The sequence below is a fragment of the Corvus kubaryi genome, unplaced genomic scaffold, assembly GCF_017639235.1.
Source record: "Corvus kubaryi isolate FWS band 111438036 unplaced genomic scaffold, C.kubaryi_AGA036_p1.0 37391, whole genome shotgun sequence".
Classification (NCBI taxonomy): domain Eukaryota; kingdom Metazoa; phylum Chordata; class Aves; order Passeriformes; family Corvidae; genus Corvus; species Corvus kubaryi.
The window spans coordinates 8744834-8765194 of record NW_024581130.1 but is presented as its reverse complement, the minus strand read 5'-3'; the positions used below and the strand labels follow the sequence as shown (position 1 = coordinate 8765194).

Below are 20361 nucleotides of genomic sequence, written 5' to 3'. Positions count from 1 at the left end.
ACCCTGAGGTAGGGTTTCTATTGTGGTTTATACTCAAGTTGCCCACAGCCTATCATGGAATGTGTGAACTTTAATTTTCCTTTTGAGCAGTAAGAACATGTGAGCAGGTCCAGTCAAAATGAGATTCTGTGAAAGGGTGATTATGTTTTCAGCAGTGAGACTTGCACCAGAAATAGTCTCCAAAAGATCATGGTTTTCTCATGGTTTGCAAAACTTACAGTCTTCAAGTAGCAGACTGAAGACAAACTACTAGAAATGTAAATATCAAGATAGAAGGTCAGAACCAAAACAGATACAAATCCATTTAAGCTTTATTGATTTTTTTTTTTCCCCAGCTGTGGATGTGGACCATTATATTTAACATCCATTAGTGGTGTATTTAAACAAAACTAAATAAAAGCTGGTACACATGATTACAATTTCTAAAATTTCAGACCCCTCAGCACTTTCTTATTTTTATGCATTTGATGCACCTCTGTTTTATTAATGCCCTTCCTGTGGTATTTTAATACACTTCAGGGTATTGCTGAAGGGGAAGGCAGCTGCCTTTTGAAAGCATTCAAAAAAATCTGAACAGATTTAAGGCTTCACAATGCTGCCTATAACTACAACAGCATCCCTGCTGCAGAACTCAAAGGTTCAGATTTCTCAGCTGTATTATGATATTTGTTAACACTTAAGGGATTTCTCGTCCTTGTTAAGGTAATTAAAGTTCATGTGAGAGCAATGGCTGGCAGCAAAGGTTAAATAGACCTTTCTCTTTGGATCAGCCTAAGAGCTGAAGGACACTTTTTGTGCTGTTCCCAGAACATCTGGTGCTCTCACAGGCAACAAATTGGAATGAATGGTAGCACTATAATTTTCAATTACAGTTGAACCACAGTTTTGATATTTATCCATAAATTTAGCTATCAAATCCATACTCAGGCACACAAATAAGGGTGACCTGATGTTCAGGACAGGAAGAGGTGTCTGAAGACCAGATTGGTTTTACATATACTGTACAGTTTATGAGTTTTGATTAGCATTGTGATGTATTTTGATCAATCCTTGCTTAGAGTATGTGGAGTTAGTCATAAACTCTTAAGTTTAACCAGGAGGGTGAGTTACAGTTTGTCCAAGTCAGTCTCATTAAACTGTTTTCTGTCGGAGGAGAATATCAGGAAAAAAGGTCTGGATGAAACCTGTGAAAAAGCTGAATTTTCTAATCTCTAGCAAGGGACTGAAAAATCTCTAGAAGTAAAAAGACACTGCTAGATGCAAGTTTTGTTAACTTAGGGAGTGGCAGAAGTGAAAAGGGAGCAGAATAAATGGTGATAATGGACACATTAAAGAGCAATAAAAGGGAATTATTTGATTGCTGGAGGGGTAATTTAGGTGTAGGGCCATCCAAGGACGAAAGAATTATGTGCAGAAAAAACTGTGGACTGGAAAAGAAGGTATGCACAGTACATAGAAACCTAACCTACTAAGGTAAGTTTTCTCTAAGTGCAAAGGATAAGACTGGCAAAAAAATTGAGGCAGATCACTAAAAGATGATTCTATTTCATTCCTGCTCTATCCATGCATTTTTTGTACTGTGTATAGCAATGACAAGTTTTTTGGAACCTTTGCAGTCCTTGAATCAGTTTGTGCCAAATATGATGTGCTTCCAAACAGCAGAGCTGTAAACCCAGACTGCCAGCAGAGCTGCTTTTTTGAGGGAAAAAATATGCTTAAATAACAGGATGGATCTGGGGCACAGCAGAGGTTCTGAAGCTCCTCACAGATGGGTTTTCAGGTACACTTTCCAAATCCCTCAAAAGCTAAAGATTCATGTTCAGAGTGAGCCAGGAGAACGGAGGCAGTGCTGCAGGATCTCAGGGACACGGAGCTCGAGGATGAGCTTCAGCTACAGAATGTGCATTCAGCTGTGTCACTGATCAGAAGTTCTAGAGAAGGGCTCAGATATGAGTATGAGGGCAAGAAGAGTCCATTTCTCTCTAACATTTGGCATTTAACTTTTCTTTTCTTTTTTTTTTTTCTTTTTTTGCCTTAGTAATAAATGATTTGTAATTCTCCAGGTTGAGTTATTCAGATGTTGTCAAATGACTGTCAGTACGTTCTCGCCACAGTTCTGAGATAGGTTTGTGTAAAATAAATATAAATTCTTTAGGGACACCTGGCAGATGCTGTGCATTGTGAAAGAGCACAAAGCTGAGCCGTGTGGTTGGCTCAACAAAGGTCCATGAGTTGTCCTGGTTTCTTCAGACTCGTTACATATTTCAGACTATAATTTAGTGGCAGATTTACCTTTCCCATTGTAGAAATACTTTTTGTTGTGTGAACTTTCCTTTGTATGAATTCTAGGCAATTAATATGAAGCTGAATAATTTTAATTTGTGAAACTTAAAATCAAGTCCTGTATGTGTTTTACTTCTGTGCTCCTACGCCTTTGTACCAAGAATGTGTTCAGACTTAGGAAATTCCATACAAAATTTATATAAGAGCAATGCATACATATTCATGCATGATAGGAAGACAACTAAAATTATAAGCATGATATTGTCATTTATTGCATGTTCTTCATGGGCTTTTCCATTTTCCTCTTTCCTCCTTTTTCTCTGGGTGGGAATTCTCAGTAAGCACTTCCCTACTTAGAGAAGTTGACCATCACGGCCAAATGAGTTCCCTGAATAATTCCCACTTCAATTCTAACGCAGTGGTGACTTTATTTTGCAGTAGTTATCTTGAAACTACGTTGCTTTGCTTATGAGAATTTGCCCACAGGGTGAAAAATTCTGATATAGCTGAAGCAATTTTGGAAGAGCATCTTCTCTGGAGATAACGTGCATGAATTACCTATTTTGTAGCAGCTGCTGTGGGAGGCAGCAGTGGCCAGGACAGGTGGTTTCAAGGCAGAAGCTTTTGGAAAAAGAACACCAAATAATTTTTGTGCTTGGGTTAGTTTGGTACCACTGTACAGTCAGGAAAAAATCACTGGCAGCAATTAGCACCATAATTTTATAGACTGGGAACCTTGCCCCAGAACTAAAAAACCCCCAAATTTCTAAAGGTTTTTTATTGTCTAACTGCCTACCTACTTGCAATACCTGTCTTCCTCATTAATATAAAATTTACAATACCTTGATCTGCAGCAGCTATATTTTTAATATAAAATATAAATATGCTGATTTTTCAGAGCATGTTAATTTCTCACTTCTTGTGGAAAAATTATAGCAGTTAAAAGTCTAAATTGGAAACAGACTCCAAAATACCTTTGGGGAATATTCTGCTTAATTCTGAATAGGTCTCAATTTTCAACTTGTTTAATAATAGTTTGGCTTCTTTTTGCATACTTAAATAACATTTTGTTTATAAAGTTATTTGATGACTTCTCTTCTGTCAAACTCTGGTAGAAGGTTCTTCATACATTACTCATTCAGAGTCAAATTATAAGTGTGCTTTTAATAAAATTTGGCTCATTTTCTGGAATTATAAAATCAGGATTGCATAGGTTACGTAGTGTTTTCCTAGGGAAAAAAAAAAGGCATATTTTCCTGATTTATTCATGTTCAGAAAACATTCTTATAAAGAAAGACCTCATCAAAATTTCAATCTGGACAGCTCCTCATGACCAACCTGGTGAAATACTGTTTATCCACTCAGTCCTTGAGGGAAGCCTGCAGACCAGGGTTTGTAGACTCCCAGGTCTGGAATTTGCTGAGCCCAGCAGGTTTTTCTCTGCTGCCTTGTGTGGCATGAACCCTTTTATTCAATAGCAAAGCCTGGCTGAAGCACTGCTGGGGTGATCTCCCAGTAAATGATTTTTCCATGTTCAGGGCATATGAGAATCAGGCCTGTGCTTTATAATTGTTCCTCACTAATTGCCTCTCTCACACACCGTTGTTTTCAGCTCTCAATTTGTGTCTCCTTTTGTGCTGCCTAATTTGCCATTTTTCTTCCTGTTCCTCCACTACAGGAATGAAAGCAGTCTATTTACAGGCTTGGCTTGCTGCAACCCAACATGTCGTGTTAAACAGGGGCTGCTTGTGAGGACTCTCAGTATCTCTATCTGTAAAGCACATCACGGACTGAGGGGTGCTGCTGCCACTGCCTGACATGTTATTAATGCTGCTCTAATTAGGCCGACCAGTTTTAATTAGCACACTGTCATGTAACAATCTCATAAAATACATTGTGTAAGAAAATTGATCTGGCTCTAATGCTAATTAGTTTGCTAGGCTCCCTACCTTAAAAATGGGAATTGATTGCTTCCCTTCAACCCCTCCTTCTTTCCTATTCAATAATTCTCCCATAAGCTCTGTGTTCTCTTTTTTTTTTTCCTCACGTGACTTTTTTTTTGTTGTCCCTGTGTCTCTCTCAATTAATTCTGACCATAACCCCATCTCTAGTGTAACCTGAAAAGAACAGGGCTTTACCACTTGGCAGAAAGAGCCTTCCTCAGGTAAATTTTTTTTTCCTCTCAGGAATTTGCTGGATCAGAAACACAAAATCCTAAGGACTGTCTCAGAAGCAAAGCTGACAGGGTTAGGCCCAGGTCAACCCACTTGTAAATCAAAGCCAGTAAGGAGCTAAAGCTGTGCCTTGAATCGAAGATTTATAAAGACAGTAGCATTAACATTACATAAAAGAAGTATTTTATTGGTCTCATATGGGATTTGTTTACTGCTAGCAAACTGCAGAAGAGTGAAACAATGAGGTTAATAAATGGGAGAGTGGGCAACAAGATAAATCAACTGCTCCTCGGTGCTCTTAAAAGCTCCTGAAAATTGGGATTAATTTGGTTAATTGTGAACATAGCAATGATGCCTAGAAAAGTATGAAAATTCTGGCTATGTAAATTTAAAATGTTGTTCTGGTTCAGTTGTGCTTTCAGGTTTTTAATAGAAAGGAAATTAAGAGGCAGAGACTAAAGTGACTGCTGAAATTTTGTTCATTTTTGTTCTTCCTTCTAAACTGGTGTTCTATGAATATTTCCTATTTGGGATATTTATAAGAAAGAAAACCAAAATCAAACCCAAAAACAAACAAGAAAAACTAACTAAAAACCCCATAAAAATTAAATGAAACATTTATTTTTTCATTTGCCTTTATATTTTGTTGACATATTGGCTAAAACTGGCATGGGATTAGATGCATTTGTAGAGATCATAAGTACCAATGGATCTGGAATTGATGTGAGCAATCTGCTGTGCCGTGTTGGTTTTCTGAATGGGTGTCTCCAGGCACTCTGCTTCTAACCAGATATCTCCACTCTGGGAATGGTTTTTGTGACTCAACATTGACATCTGACAATAAAACAGCAGGCATATGCACAGGAGTGCAGGAAAAATGTCTTTGCAGTGTCCCAGGCATGTATTCATCATTCTTTGCCTGCGTTTAATAAAAGTGTGGCCATCTTGCAGTCAGTGTTTGCAAAGGCAAATCTCTTAAGCCTGGCTGTCCCTGTACTTCTCTCAGTCTGTCTCCAAAGCACATTTTTAGTGCACTAGACATGCACACATCACAATTCATCTCTTTTCCTGGCCAGCTCAATATTTGTTTCTGCTGTTGCAGTACAGATGATGGGAATGAAGCAGGAGAAGGATCTCTGGTTATTGAGTGATCAGTCATTGTCCATTTTCGCCCCAGTGACATTTGTCATGTTCAAAGGTGAAGTTTTCCTCCTACTTCTTAATGAAATAAAAATCTAAAGGCTGGTATAATTTGATGAATGTATCTGTGTCAAAGAAATACTCAGAGACATTATGTAGGATGTCAAATTATATTTTTGTGCAATTTATTAATTTAGGGAATAGATGCTTTCTTAGTCTTGAACTAATTCTTGCTTCATTAGAAGCACTTTTTTTTCTTTTTAACTTGTAGCTACCTACTAAGAAATGTTGCTTATGCTTTAAGCTCTTTGGAAGTAATGCCAAATGTTAGTATGTATGAATAAGTGTTTCCTAACTTCCTGAAATATTTTCATCTATTTAAAAGGAAAGCTATCTTATCTTATTTTTACTGGAGATACTTATTTAGTGTGGTCTCACTGGCAGCTGAAAAGAAAGGAGCCATTTGAAGTTGGTTAAAAATAAGTTTTTATAATTTGTAGGAAATTGGGCCCTGACATTATTTCTTTGGTGATTATTATCTGATCAGCATCATGCTTCTTCCCATGTTCTAGGAAAAGTGCTGAAAGAACAGTTAGGACTATACTTTGTTAGTGTGGCATGTCCAAACCAGTTTTTTCTTTGGTTACATCAATATCTTGATTTCCTTTCCATCAGGACACATCTCGGTTTCCTGTAAGATCTGAGGAAGTGTTATGGATTCCCAGCACACTGCTCCTCTGGATATTCCAATCCTTTTAAGGGAGATGCTGAAAATAAAGTGGTTTATGTCAATCTGCAAATGATGCAATGGCACTAAGTATGAGAAATAGTTGTAAAAGGGAAGGGCCATGCTGAGAATCTTCTCATTCATTTCAATTTATGACTAAAGTCTCCCACACTTGGTTTGTCCTGCAGGAAAAGCTTAACTTCTCTAACCACAGGTTGACAGAAGTCTCTGAGTACCAGAAAATTTGTGAAAAACAGACACCTCCCTGTAACACCTAAGCAATTATCTCCAGCTTCTAGTATTAAGCTTGTCTGTATTTTGAGGTTGATGAAGTCTTGGTTCCATTAAAAAACCTTTTAATATAGGTAAAACCTCTAAACCCTTTAAAAAAACCCTTTTAAACCTTTGAATCTAGGTAAAATTAAAGTCATCTCACTGCTTCTTGTAGATCTAAGACCACGGCCTCAGAGAACTGTAGATGCCATTGGTCTTTTATCCAGGTGCCAGAGGAGATAAATTCACATATTTGCCCATCCAGTGCTTCCCATCCCCAACCCTTTTGTTCAGGGTGTTGCTGTATCCTCTCCAAGACTTTCCACCTTTCATCCCAAAGCTGTCCCAGCTTTGTGAGGAATAACTAAGAGAGGTCAGGGTTTGCCAAGTGCTGCTAAACACAACTCTTCTATCTGTGTGAAAAAAACAGCATTAAACTCGGGCACCACTCTGAGGGAACTGACAGGAAATTTTGATTTTGACCACAGGATATCATTAAAAATATTTTCCCTGCTGTGCCATATGAGGCTTAATTAAATATTTGTTCAAACAGCCTGAGTTTCCCCAAATGAAAGGATGTGGTATGAATACATTAGTATAATTTGGATACCTGAGCCTCTGAAATTTTCCAGTTATAGGAGTAAAAAAAGAATTGGCCTTGTAAGGCATTTTTGGAGGGCCTGTAGTGAGGTCACAGGTGTCACCAGAGCATGCCTGGATTATATAGAAATTGTCATAAATTTGTGGTCTCTGCTGCTGCCCCTTATTTCTCTACTGGGGTGTGCCCAGGCTAACATTTGGACAACTTCAGAATTCTGGTGTGGAAATCAGTGTCTTGGCAGCATCTCCCACCACAGGAGGAAGATTCTCTTCTCTTCATGGCCTTGTGCTCCACATGATTTTCCAGAAGGATTTGATTGTGCGATCCTGCACTGTTGCTAACAAAGGAGTTTCCCCAGATACACTGGGGTACCCATGAGTTCCATGTAGTGTAGGATAAAGTCATGGATTCAGGTCACCTCTCACTCAAAAAGTGCTAAGGTAGAAAGCAGTGAAAGAAGGAAAGGGCAGCCTACAGATGCATTAAAATATATATATTCAAAATATACATATGTGCATTCACACACTTTAAAAATAAAAGTGAACCAGGAGGAGGCAGGAATTTATATGTTTTTCTTTTTTAATAGAAAAATACTGTCCTGCTATTCTGAATTTTAAGGTGCTCAGAGTCTATGAGGCTTTTGTGTGGTGATTCAACATCTCAGCTTGCATAAGAGTGTGATTTCTCACAAGTATTTTATTTAAAAACATGTTATAGCAAAACAAGTCAATATCTCCATTGAAATAATGTATCTTTTTGGTTGAATTTTTTTTCTGTAAAATATCTTATTCACCCTTTTAATGTAAGGAATGAGATCATGATGAAGTGAAATGGAGATTTTATTGATCCTAAAACATGTTTGTTTAGAACAGGGGAGAAGAATAAAAAGAGACGAAGATAAAAACTTGGGCTAATGTTCACCAATCCTCATATTGTGACCAAGATGTGGTGAGTGACTCTTTGAATATTTATCTTAGCTTGAGGAGGATACTAAATTCTCCTAGCTTGAGAACCTGTGAATGTCATGTGCCTGAGGCTCCCTTTAGCTCCAGAGCGAATGCTCACAGTGTTTGCTGTAAATACTCTCCAAAATCTATCTGATCTTTATATCTAATGTATGCAGCAAAAATTCCACTGCCAGCTGGCAAAAGATGTTCTGTCTGCAATGTCATTAAGGGGTCACATTTAGAGTTATGATATAGTTGTGGACTGTGACTTTATCAGAGCACGAAGGGGCTTGCACAGAACCTTCAACAAGAGAACAGCTGAGAGCAAATGCATTTTCTGCCTTTGTGGTGTCTGGCTGGGCCATTGGTGATGTCATAATTCTACCAGTCAATAAAGTATTTATAATTTTTGATATCAACCAGGGAGTAGAGCAGAACAATCCCACATTTGGGGATTCAAATTGGTCCTTGGATAAGCAAAAGCTGGGGGAAAGGGGCAGAGGTTCTTGCATGCCTGGAGCTCGTGCCCTGCCCAGGTCTGAATCCATCAGCAGCTCTTGTCAGCCAGGCCACTGAATGTGCCCAGGAAAGGCATACTAATGTCAATTTTATAAAAGAAAGAGGAGACAAAAGGGAATTGGTTCAAAACCAGCATCTGAACAAATGAGAACAAGCTGACTACTTCATTTTGGAGAAAAGTCTGTGGCTGTTTCTCCAGCTGCAGGAGGGAGCTGAGTGTCTCAAAATGGAGGAGAGCAGCTTCCAGAAGAAAGGGGCAAATGGGATTGAATTGCTGCTTTGGAGAGTGCCAAGCATTTATATTGTTACTGCAGTGGGGAGGCCAGGGAGCAGGCACATTGCTCTGCCCAGCTGCTGCTTTTGTTTCACCTCGTTTTCGAGAAGGAAGGGTTGTTGTTAGGAGCAGTATCAGTAGCTGCTGTAGCTGACACATAAAGTGTCTTTTCTTTCTTTTTTTTCCAGTTCTGATTCAGCATGAGCTGGGCTAGAGGTAGTGCTGAGAAAGGCCTTGAGAAAAGGAAAGGGGAAACTTTGGAGGCAAAGTTTCTTGCTGGGAAGTGACCTGCAGGCTGTGGGGAAGTTGTCCTGTACAGATGGCCTTTTCCATCTGAAATCACCCACTGTGGAGGCAAGGACCTGGAGACATTCTCTGTAGCTTCCAGCTCGTGCCTGAAATCAGTTAATCTCTTTTCTTGCTTTCCCAGAGCACGGAAATTTATTTTTAGTTTGTTTAGAAAGACACTGATTTAATGAGAGGGAGAATCTTAGGTTGTAACTCTATGTTGCAGAAATTTTTTTCTCATGGTTTTAGTGTAAGTTGTTTCCTTCCCCCGGCAGCATATTCTGGTCTGTAGGAAGTAGAGTGCCCTCTGTCAACTGAGTTAACTTCGTGTGGGCTGTCCTACTGAATATGTAAAATAATATGTATCTTTGATGAGAACAAAAAAATCCTGCCTAGAAAGTTGGTTTTCAGCCTTTTTTTTTAAGTTAACCTGATTTAAAACAGGTTGTAACAGAGAAACTTGGGGGGTGAAAAATTGCTGAATAGAGACAGGAATGAGTAGCCAGTACAAATTAGTCTTAATTAAACCTAATTTAGGCTTAGTCTTTTTACAATAAAGTCATGAAACATCAGTCTCAAGGGTCCCATTTTTGAACAGCTGAAATTGTTCTAGTGTAACAATGAGGGTTAGTATAGGTAATTGCATTGCCCCATAAAGATGAAAAACTGTCTTTTGAAGAGGTAACTCAGATATTCTTGAGTGACAACTACTGTAAAAGAGCTTTTTTCACTCCAGCATGGGATCCACTGAACCAAGGTAATGGAAGTGGCCTGGTGCACAGCAAACAGGCCCCTGGCAGTTTTGGTAATTTTGACCACGAACTGACTGAAGAAGTTTTCCCCCTGGAGTCCTGCATGTCCAGCATCCTCGATGAACATTAGAGTCAGTCAGTGAACGACAGTGACTTCACTGTTTTACAGCTCAGTGGACCTTGGACCAACAGCCTTCTCTCAGCATGTTCAAAATTGTCCCCAGGTCTCTAATGAGACAAAGAAAGTGAACAGAGTGGCATCTTTTTCTCCATGCTTGCATAATTTACTCTCATTCAGTATGCTCTGTAAGTATTCATATCTCTTTCCTTCTTTCCATTTTGGGTTTATTCAGTTCAAGATTTTATTTAATCAGATACACTAATCCTTGGAGGTTTTTCTTTTTACATCAAGGTAGTCTCACACTGAAACCAACTTTCATTGAATTAGGCATTTGTTGAATGTTAAAAGTAGAGATTAATAAGATCTTAATATAATTATTTAATACTTTAGCTAAAAATTCAGTTATCACTTTTGCCATCATAGTTATGTGTAACCAACAGTTAACTGGATTTCTGCACATTTCTATTTCACAATAGGGCAAAACCACAAAAGTTCCATGTATTTTGTGTAGTTCTTCCCCAGGAAATATCACACAGATAAATTTAAATGTTTATGTGCAGGCCTTCTGACTGCCATTAGTCCTAAAAATGATAAATGCCCAGAGGTACTGGCAACAAAATGCCAAAGTTATAAAGGACATTTTTCTTATGAAAGCGTGTCTGGAAGAACAGATTAAATTGTGTCCTCATGTATATAATTGGAAAAAGAGTCTTCATCTATTATCACTTTAAAATAACATCTTTATCTTCATATTTGCTAGATGATCTGCTAGTTTTGCTGCCTAGAAATACAGAATATTAAAAGCAGTTCTGTTATCAGTGAGGGAAGCTGTTTCTGAGTGCCCATTTTCTGTGGGCCAATGCCAGGATGTGAGATGTGCACAAACCCACACCTATGTACCAGGGTTTGCGTGGCTGTAGAGAGACACAGTAGAAGAGAGAGCACCTAAACTAAAATGCGTGTGGCTGAGGTCCACATTCCTTTCAGCTGCTTTACTTCATTCCTGCCTCTGTTTCTTCTCCCCCCCCCCCCCCCAGCTTTAGATTTATGAGCCATTGTAAGCTTTTCTGACTGCTTCTGGAAAGGATTCATGGCGCTCGTGCTCACAGCATCCAACAAATCACTCATTTCACAACATTCATTTCTTTCATTAGATGGGTATTCTTCATTTTCTGCACATCCCTCACACTTCATTACAGTAATTTGAAGGATTTTGCATACCAGTCTCAAGAGAAAAGTATCTTATTTTTTGTTGGTTTGAAATGTGGATTTCATCAGTTCTGGTCTTCTTTTTTTTTTTTTTTTGTCACCACAGCATGAAAAATAGTGAAAGGCAACTGCACATTAAACTGAAGGCTGATTTACAGGTTCTGTTTTTTGGAATAGTTGATTTTTACCTTGAAGCAGAAGGACGGACTAACTGACTTGATGATTTCCCTTGTGGCTCTGTTGTCTCTGTTTCTGCGATTGAATGAATATTCGTAGGGAAAACGCGTTTTGATACTTTTGTATCAGATGTTTTGCATTCAGCAATTTTATTTTTTATTGATATTCTTTGCAATTTAGCCAAATGATATCTATTTTGTTGCATGGTGAAGGTCTTTGAATGTAAGCTCTGGATGCGGGGCATTGTGGTTTCAACAGTGCCAAATGATGACAAAGAGGTGCATTTAAAATACTACTTATGTATAGAAAATTGTGTTGTTCTTGGAGAAAACAGGGCAGATATTTAACTTGTCCCTTGGGCTCCTCTCTATCTAGATTTGGGAAGACCACAGCCCTTCCTGTGTCTCCTTGTGTGGGGAGATGGAAGGCCCCCAAAGAGATACACACCTTGTGATACTCCCCACTATCTAATATTCCTTCTGCTCTCTAAGTTAAAAACCAGATTTAACCAAGTTAAAAACTTGTATTTTTATTTGAAGCACACATACAACAATTTTTCTCTTCAGTTTCTTGGGTGTGACTCAATTGCTCATCTTGGTTATCCCTTTTCTGGGAGAATGACATCTCCAACAGTGGGTGAAAGACCCACCGAGATGAGTTTCTCATCACCACCAATGGCCTGGGGAGAGGATGCAAGAATTTAATCCTCTCTCTCCCCTGACAATTCCATTTCTCCCAGTCAACAGAAATGATTGTTACACCCCTGTTTTCTTTCAACAACCCATGGTAAAAGTTAGGTCAGGTGTTTGTTGTGTCTCTGTTCGTGACCTTCTGTTGCAAACAGTCCCCGAAGGCACTGGATTTCTGACTTGCAGCTGCAATCCTCGTGGTTGTTAGTCTGGGAGCGTAGCAAAATGTGAGAGATCATCCATCTCAGACCCCCACAGCATCAGATTGTTTTCTATCCTATACCCTTTGGACACAGGGGCTTTGTGGAACTCTTCTTAAAGAGAGTTTCTTGGGGGGGTCTGCAGCATTTCTCTTGACAGACTTCTCTGCGCCTCACTGTGAGAAATTGCTTGATGCTGATCTTGTGGGGTTTTTCCTCACTTGTGTTTCATCTAATTGATCTTAATTCATGGCAACCCTTTGCCTTTTCAGTGCTCTACTGGTAAACAGCTGTCTTATCACCCAACAGGTTATAAGCCCGTTCTCTTTATTTTCAGTTTTCTCCTAAATGGCCTCTTTAAGCCCTTCTTAATTGCACACTGGGCTTATGTTTAATTTTTCTTTTTCATCTTCTTTAGGTCTCCTGTCCAGAAGTTCTACGCCTGCTACACCAGAGTCTCTCAAACAGCAGTACTGGGGTGCTCAGGGCTTGTCCACAGAGTGCTCCCTAAGCATCTGAGTTGTGTGGGTAGGAAGCTCCTACTTTTATTTCTCTTTCTGTTAACAGCGGCTTTATTCCAAACTTATTTTAAGTTTGTTCTCTACCACTGTCCTAGATCACATTTATTTTGGCAAATCCTCCTTACCAGTGCTATGCAGTTTCTTTTTTTTTTTTCACATTTACCTTTTAATTAGGCATATCTGTATATTCTACAAGTAATATATTTTTCAGGATCTGTACAATATATTATAGGTATATCATGATACTTGTGGGCCAGTGCAAGGCAAAAGAAATAGAGGAAGAAAAGGACTAAAAAGGACTACCTGTCTAAGATGCAACACTGCTAATTTCATTCATTTCCATGAAGAAAATGACCTTGTGAAGGTTGTGAAGGTTTTTATTTGGGGCTGGGTCATAGTTTGACACTAAATGAGCCAGTAAGGAGTCTTTCTTTCAGTGACTCTCTGCAAACTACATTAATTCTACTTTTAGAGACAGAAATTTCTGAATCTTCCAGGCCATATGTTTAGCTTACAACCTCATTTGTTATCAGGCATGACAGGTCTATTTAATATCCTTTTACTGTGTAGTACAGATGTGAAAACTGCTATTGCTGAAGAGGTGAGACAGTGTTATACACCAACAGAGCTTCCCTCCATTTTTATAGGAATTCTCTGAGTGCTCTGCAGTGACCAGTGCATGAGGAAGCTTAGACTTAAATCATGTATTGGTGAAGAATACTGGAAAGCTTTTCTTCCACAAGCAGATCTACCAGGAGGAAATTTGTTTTGTTTGGTGGACAAGGTTGTTGTCATAGGTTAGCAAGCATAGTCCCGGAAGGGACGTCCTTGCTAAGGGGTGCTTACAGTTTCCTCTGGGAACTGATAGAACCTATCAGCTGGCCAGTTTGAATATGGACAATTCTCTAAGACACTTAAAGTTGTGATCACCTCTGTTATCCACATTTAAGAATAGGCAAACTCCCCCCCAAGCTCTCTCTCGTTTCCGGCGCTGGCACAGGTGGCTGCGGGCCCCGTGTGGGGGCCAGCGGGCCCGGCCAGGCCCTGCCTGGGCCAGGCCGGGCCGGGCCACGGCCATCCTGAAGCCGATGGACCTGTTCCAGCCATGGAACCCCCCCCACTGCCTTGCCGTGGGCAGCCGGAGCGGCTCGGCTCTCCCCCCGCTCCACTGCGATAAGAAAAATTCAACATTCCAGCTGCAAAGCTGCAAGGCCGAGGTGAGAGTAACCCTTTTATTGCTGTGAAGAGCTGAAAACCTGAGAGAAGAGAGAGAGGAGATGCTTAAAGCTGAAATTCTGTTGTGAAGCTATGATATATCAGAGTATCCTGTTGTAATTTCATGAAGATATGGGGGGTGGAGTGTTCAACTCGTGAGCAAAAGCACCTGCGCTGAGATAGGCAGATGCTGACGCAGCTGTAATTTCATGAGAAGTTTGGACAGGGAGAGATGAACCAGATGAGGACTTTTGCTCCAAATGGGAAAGGAGAAAACCTCAGTTCCTAGAGATGCTCCCAGAGATAGTTCTAACAATGAAGATGAGGAAGACCCTTTGCTCCCAGGGGAGGAGAAGGGCCTCTGTTTTTGTTTCTGAACGGCTCAACCTTAAAACTGTACCCCAAAAAACTTCAAGAGTGGACCCTCGAAAGCAGTTGTGGGAAAAGCTGCAAGTCGGGGGAAAGGACTCACACGCAGGCAGAGAGACTCCTCTTCCTAAATGGACTGAACAATATTTGGAAGTGGGCGGCTGTCTCGTTGTGATAATGTTTTCATAGCACGAGCAAGAAGAGACTTCTCTTTCTAAATGGACTGAACAAGGTTATTATGGAAGTGGTAAACAGACTGAACATCTTAAGGGTTGTCTTTTCACATTGTCAGTGGGAGAAGGGAGGAAGGTGGGGGGAGGAGGAGAGTTCTGAAGGTGGTATAATTTTTTTTTCCTTCTTCTTTTAGGTCTGTTAATAAAATTCTTTGTATTCTTTCAAGTTTGGTGCCTGCTTTGCATTTCTCCTAATTCTTATCTCACAGCAGCTAAACAGTAATGAGTATTTTGGACCAAACCACTACACTAAATTGGTGTTTCTGCCTGGTTACAAACCGAACCCGCGACAGTTGTATTATATTGCCATTAAGAAGAAGCTGCTGAATCAGAAATCTCTGAGATTTTTGCAATTTGATGAAGCTCATGCCATAATTGAAGAAATCTGCCGGGTTACTTTGCAGATATTACACTAATGTTTCTGAGACATAAGTCCCCAGTCTGCTACTGAACCACATTCTTACACAAATGCAACTCCCAGGTGGGTTGCTACACTGGTGTTTTTAATTGCATTTTATTTACCGTGCTCCAGAATGATCATTTTGCTCTCATTAACATTTATGGTTAATTGAATACATGAAAACTAAATTCATTAAGATCAAAGCACTAAGTGTGGTGCTTGTTCCGTGCCTTCATTTCTATGGCACTTAAAACCTTTAGGTTAAACATATGTTAACGTGAGTTCTGAGTGTATCTTCGGAAGGAAACTATGTTTTACTTTAGCCTTGCAAACTATTTCATTTCTCTCAAGATCAGGTCATGAGATCTCTGGGCCTGACAAGTAGAAAATTAAGACAATGGTATCTACAATTAGAGTGTGAAGTTCAAATGACGTGACATGGGAAGAAGTTATGGAAAAGGATCCTGTCCCTTTGCTTGTGTTTGAAGTGTAATACATGTGGTTTAACAGCTGTGAGGGATCCTCTTGGATCCAGTGATGCTACTTAAGGTAGAAAGCACCAGAACAAGCAGAAAATGGTGCAAAATTTGCTATATGAAACACTGGTAAAGGTAAGATGGAATGCAGCAAAAATCGATGTGCTTGTGCCAGTGCTATGATACTAAATATTTCAAATTATTCTGCTTTGCCCTCCTGCCTAGAATGTTGACTTGTGTGTGGAGCTGAATTAAACTCTTCTACATGCAAGGGGTTCCAATTCCCCAGTTATTTGTGAGATGCTTGATGCAGTTGTCCTTGATGAGCTAGTGGATACTTAAAGATGTTGGATTTCTCTGCTAATTCCAATTGAGGTGTTTGAAAGTCAGCAGTTTGGGGTTTATGCACAGCAATGGGTACTTGAGAGTCTGTGGCCATTTATGCTTTTGGATGTCCTGGAAAATAATTTAGTGAATGACAGGTCCAGAGCAATGGCAATGTGTGTGAGCAGTCAGCTGGGAAAAAAGAGAGCCTGGTTACAGGAATTATAAATGAGAACAACAGTTGGACTTGAGGAGAACAAAATGAGCTAAAAATACAGCCCAGGAGTAAATGGTCAGAAATAAAGGGAGACAGTTTGGACTTGATAATAGTTTTGTCTCCAGTAAACACTCTTAAGCTCATGTTCCTGAAGGAGGGAAAATAATACAGAAGTGAAATCTACACCAAGGGAGCCACTCATCCATCCTGGATAGATCTCTGAATGCTGTAGCTGCCTGGGAATGGGAGAAGAAGAAAAGGAGCCACAGGGGAGGTTTGGTATCTTGGCTGCCAAGGGCAAAAGAGAACTTGCAGTTCTCTGGGTACAACAGATGAGATTTCTGCTGCACACAGAGAAAATGAGCCTAACAATGACACGGGCCTGTAGATAAGAGGGAGAGCTGCCAGGATGAAAGAAGGTAGCTATTTGGCTGTGGTACAGATTTTCTTTTGATTGTCACTGAAAAACATCCCCTGACTGGCATGGAACATGAATCCTTTCCGTGAAGATATTGCCACGCCTTTTGCTGGGAGACTTGGAGGGCTGAATGCTATCCACACCTCCCAGCTGTGCTGCAAAGGGACCGGTGCCATGGCTTTTGTGTGAGGCTGCCCAGTGCCCAGTTTGCCTTTCAGAGGGAAACTACTTTGTCTTTGGCTGGTATTGAACAAGGTTTCACAGGCCTTGGACAAATTGAACATTGTTTGAAACCATGCATTCCTCTGCTGGCTGCTGTTCCTCATGTCTGTTTCTCTCCTGTTTATTGAAGTTCTTCTTACAAACTTCTTCCCAGTGGTCATAGCTTGCACTTTCCTGTTTGTGGTTTGTTACTGGATCAGACTGGAGCACTTGAATAGCTGTAGTTAGGTGTTAAAAATGCTGCAGTTCACTTACAAGAGCTGTAACTGATGAAGTCCCTCACAGTGAACTTCTTGGAAAATATTTTAATCCAATTTCACTGGATTAGCAGCATGCATACAAAGCAGCAGGTGGTCTAGTGGCTGTAATGGAGTATTTATTTCCTGTTTCTCAGGTTCACAGAGACATTCTGAAGTTGCTTTCAACCTGATTTACCCTTTAGTCCTGAGTTTTGTAGTCAAATTTCCATACAGGACATCTTCCTTAGCTGGGTATCACTGGAAAGGAGAAGCAGGCAGGAGAAGAGAGAAGGAGGAATATTTTTATTAATTCTGATGGCTTAAAATCAACCTTCCTCAAGCCATCTCATCTTCCTAAAAGCAGTACTGCCTGTACTGAATTAGAAATTCATTAACACATCAGTCACATTAAAAACCAAACCCAAACAGCTTGGGAATAGATTATTTTTTGGGGCATCTCCCAGTAAGTCAAGAAACTCCCATAACTCATCCTGGTGACAGGCATTGTTGACCTTGTTTAGCAAATACAAACTGATTTCACCCAAGCACTTTGCCAAAGAACTTACCAAATAACCTGCAATAGCATCTAACTGCATTTAAATATGGGGTAAAGACAAAAAAAAAAATTAAAAATGCTACAAAAGCCTGATGGCAAAACCAGTATAAAGCCTTTGAATAATTGCTTCTCTTCTAGGTCTTTGTTTTATTAAAAAGTGTTGGGCACAAATACCCACAATCTTATCCAGGAAGACGACAGGAGCACAAAAGCTGAACACAAACCAAGCCCCTACAGGAGTCTGGAGCAGCATAAGATCATTATAACAGCTTGAACCATTTGTACTGCCTTCTTTTATGAGGAACAAAGGCAATTCATTCATTTGGGCTGCTGGTGCACACCAGCAGAGAGAAAGGGTAACAGCATAATCTGTCAGGGCGTTGGCTTGGCAGGCAGTGGGTTGTGTTTCCACCTGGAGGCTGCCAAGTCCTGACTGAGTCCAGATTTCAGACTTCAGTCTCTGCCATTGGCAGCAAAATGAAGGATCCTGTGAAGGGGTGTTTGCAAAGGGCCAAATGCTGCGCCAAGAACATCTCTTATACATCCGTCATTATAGGGACAGATACTTCACAGGAAATGCTGAAAGGAATAGAGATGCTTTTATAAATGACAGCTTGCTTTTTAGAATTGCTTCTTCCTCACTCACCCCCTCCCCCCCCAAAAAAAACCAACCCACAAAAAAACCCAAACAAACAAAAAACAAACCAAACCAAACAAGAAGGCAAAACAGAACAAACAAGCAAAAAACCTGGGAAGCTTCCTGAAGAAATGTAGTTGCCTGAGGCAAGAACTTATGATGTCTTGCTGGGCTGGAAACTGGTTGCTTCCTTGTACCAGAGGATGAGCAAGGGAAGGAAGTGAGGTAATTTCACACAGTTGTACCTCTGTTTGAGCAGGTGATCTAGATGTGGTTGAAATTTTAAAACTTATGTTGTAATTCCCTGATAACTTTCTTGTTGTAAAGTATTTAAATCTTGATAGTGTGCCCCAGCCAAACCATTTTTAGTTATTTTTACCAGAGTCCTCAGAGTGAGACCAGGCTGGAATTACCCTCATTGGCTTCACCTGGCCTTTCCACCTTCAGCTGCAGCACAACAGCCCCAAGAGGGGTTTTTAAGATCCAGTCTGAAGACTCGAGGGGAGACCAGGGGTCGTTTTATATCTGCTTCTTCTCTTTTGCTCTCTTGTTGTTTGGATTTCCTGGACTAACTTGGCTGCTGATCACTGGATGGGTTTTGTTGCTGCCATCATCTTGATGCTGCTTGCCTGGATCAGGAGCCCCACCTGTTAGAGCCCTCAGGAATTCATCAAGGACTGAGAGGTAAGCTGTGCTGAACTGGGAAGAGTTGGGAAAGAAGAAGCTGAAAAACTAAATACCAAGACAGCAAGGAATAGATAAAAGGGACTGTGCTGCACTAGATAAAACCAATCATATTATCAGAAAGGTGTGTGCAGAGCTCATGGACAGAATGGAGAAACCAATCAAGCACTGTGAGATCTCAGGCACAGCAGTTGCAAAATGTATGTGTACTGTATCATGTAAAGGTTGGGGGATGTATAAGTAGAGTAATGTGTATAAGTATGTATAAACAAATAAAATGCATAAGTAGTGTATTATGTATAAGTAAGATGCACAAGTAGTGTGATATGTGGAAGTTACAAGTTACAAGATGTATAAGTAAGTGAAATGTATAAGTAGAGTGTTATGTAAAAGTTGTAAGATGTATAAGTAGGTAGAATGTATAAGTAAGCAAAGTGTCTAAGTAGGGTATGATGTCAAAGTTGTGAGATGTGTGAGTGGAGTGTATTTTAAACAATAAGATGCTTCTGTGTAATTGGATTGATTTGTTGATCACAAGGCATGAGTTCCTGCACTTTCTCTAGGAGTTGGATGCTGGTTTAGGTGGTTGATATTTGTGCATTGACTATAGCCTGTTGTGCTATCTTGCATCTTTAGGAGACTCAGTCGTGAGACAGCTCAGCCAGAGGAGCCTTTGCTTTAGCAGAATTACACAGAATTCACTTTGGGGTTGTCTGTCCTGGCAGTTTTGACTTCTGTAAAGTAGATCCAACGCAGGATCCCATTTCTCTGAGACCGGACAGCTGAGCTTGGGTATTGATATGATATTAAATAATATAAAATCAATATAAAACAACTTCCTATTGTTTTCGCTATTCCTGGCACAATAAATGATTGCTGAAGCATCACTGCAAAAATTTGATTTCTAGTCTCTTGTTTTCTTTCCCTGTCTCAATGGCTGTTTAAAGCTGGAATCAATCCATCACCCATTTAACAACATCTATATCCCAAAAATACTGAAATTTTAAAGTTATTATTGGGTACAAACATATACACACACTCCACCCCTGGACTTTGGTGTTAACTGTATTGACATATCAACAATAATTAATTCCCCCTTCAGTCAAGGTAAAAAACCTGCCTGGATTTTAAATAAGTCACTCACTTGAAGAAATCAGACACCTCATTCCAGACTGTCTGGGACAAAGAGCATTAACACCTTCCTGTTTCATTTAGCTTGTTTTAATTACTTTGTTTATTTAGCATGCAGTTGGCTTTTTTGTTGCTCAGGAGACTTGGATCTGTGGCAACAGGGAGGGGAATGCAGGTTGAGGTTCCAAGCAGTGACTGGAGTTAAGTGGGAAAAGTAGGAGTGGCTATTGAGCTCATCTGGGATGTTAGAGGGAATTTGAGAGAGCTCTGTTTCTGATTTCAGGAGAGTGACTCAGCCACTGGGCTATTGGATTGATGAGGAGGAGGGATGTGGAGGGGCTTGCA

General features: G+C 40.1%; 1 long non-coding RNA gene across 1 annotated transcript in view; it reads left to right on the top strand.

Annotated features, from left to right (window-relative positions):
- The window catches only part of LOC121669339, a 72433-nt gene extending 58703 nt beyond the window's left edge, over positions 1-13730 (top strand). Inside the window, exon 3 of the long non-coding RNA XR_006017727.1 lies at positions 12793-13730. This is a non-coding gene — a long non-coding RNA (uncharacterized LOC121669339). The remainder of the gene's footprint in view (positions 1-12792) is intronic.
- The last annotated feature ends 6631 nt before the right edge of the window (positions 13731-20361 follow it).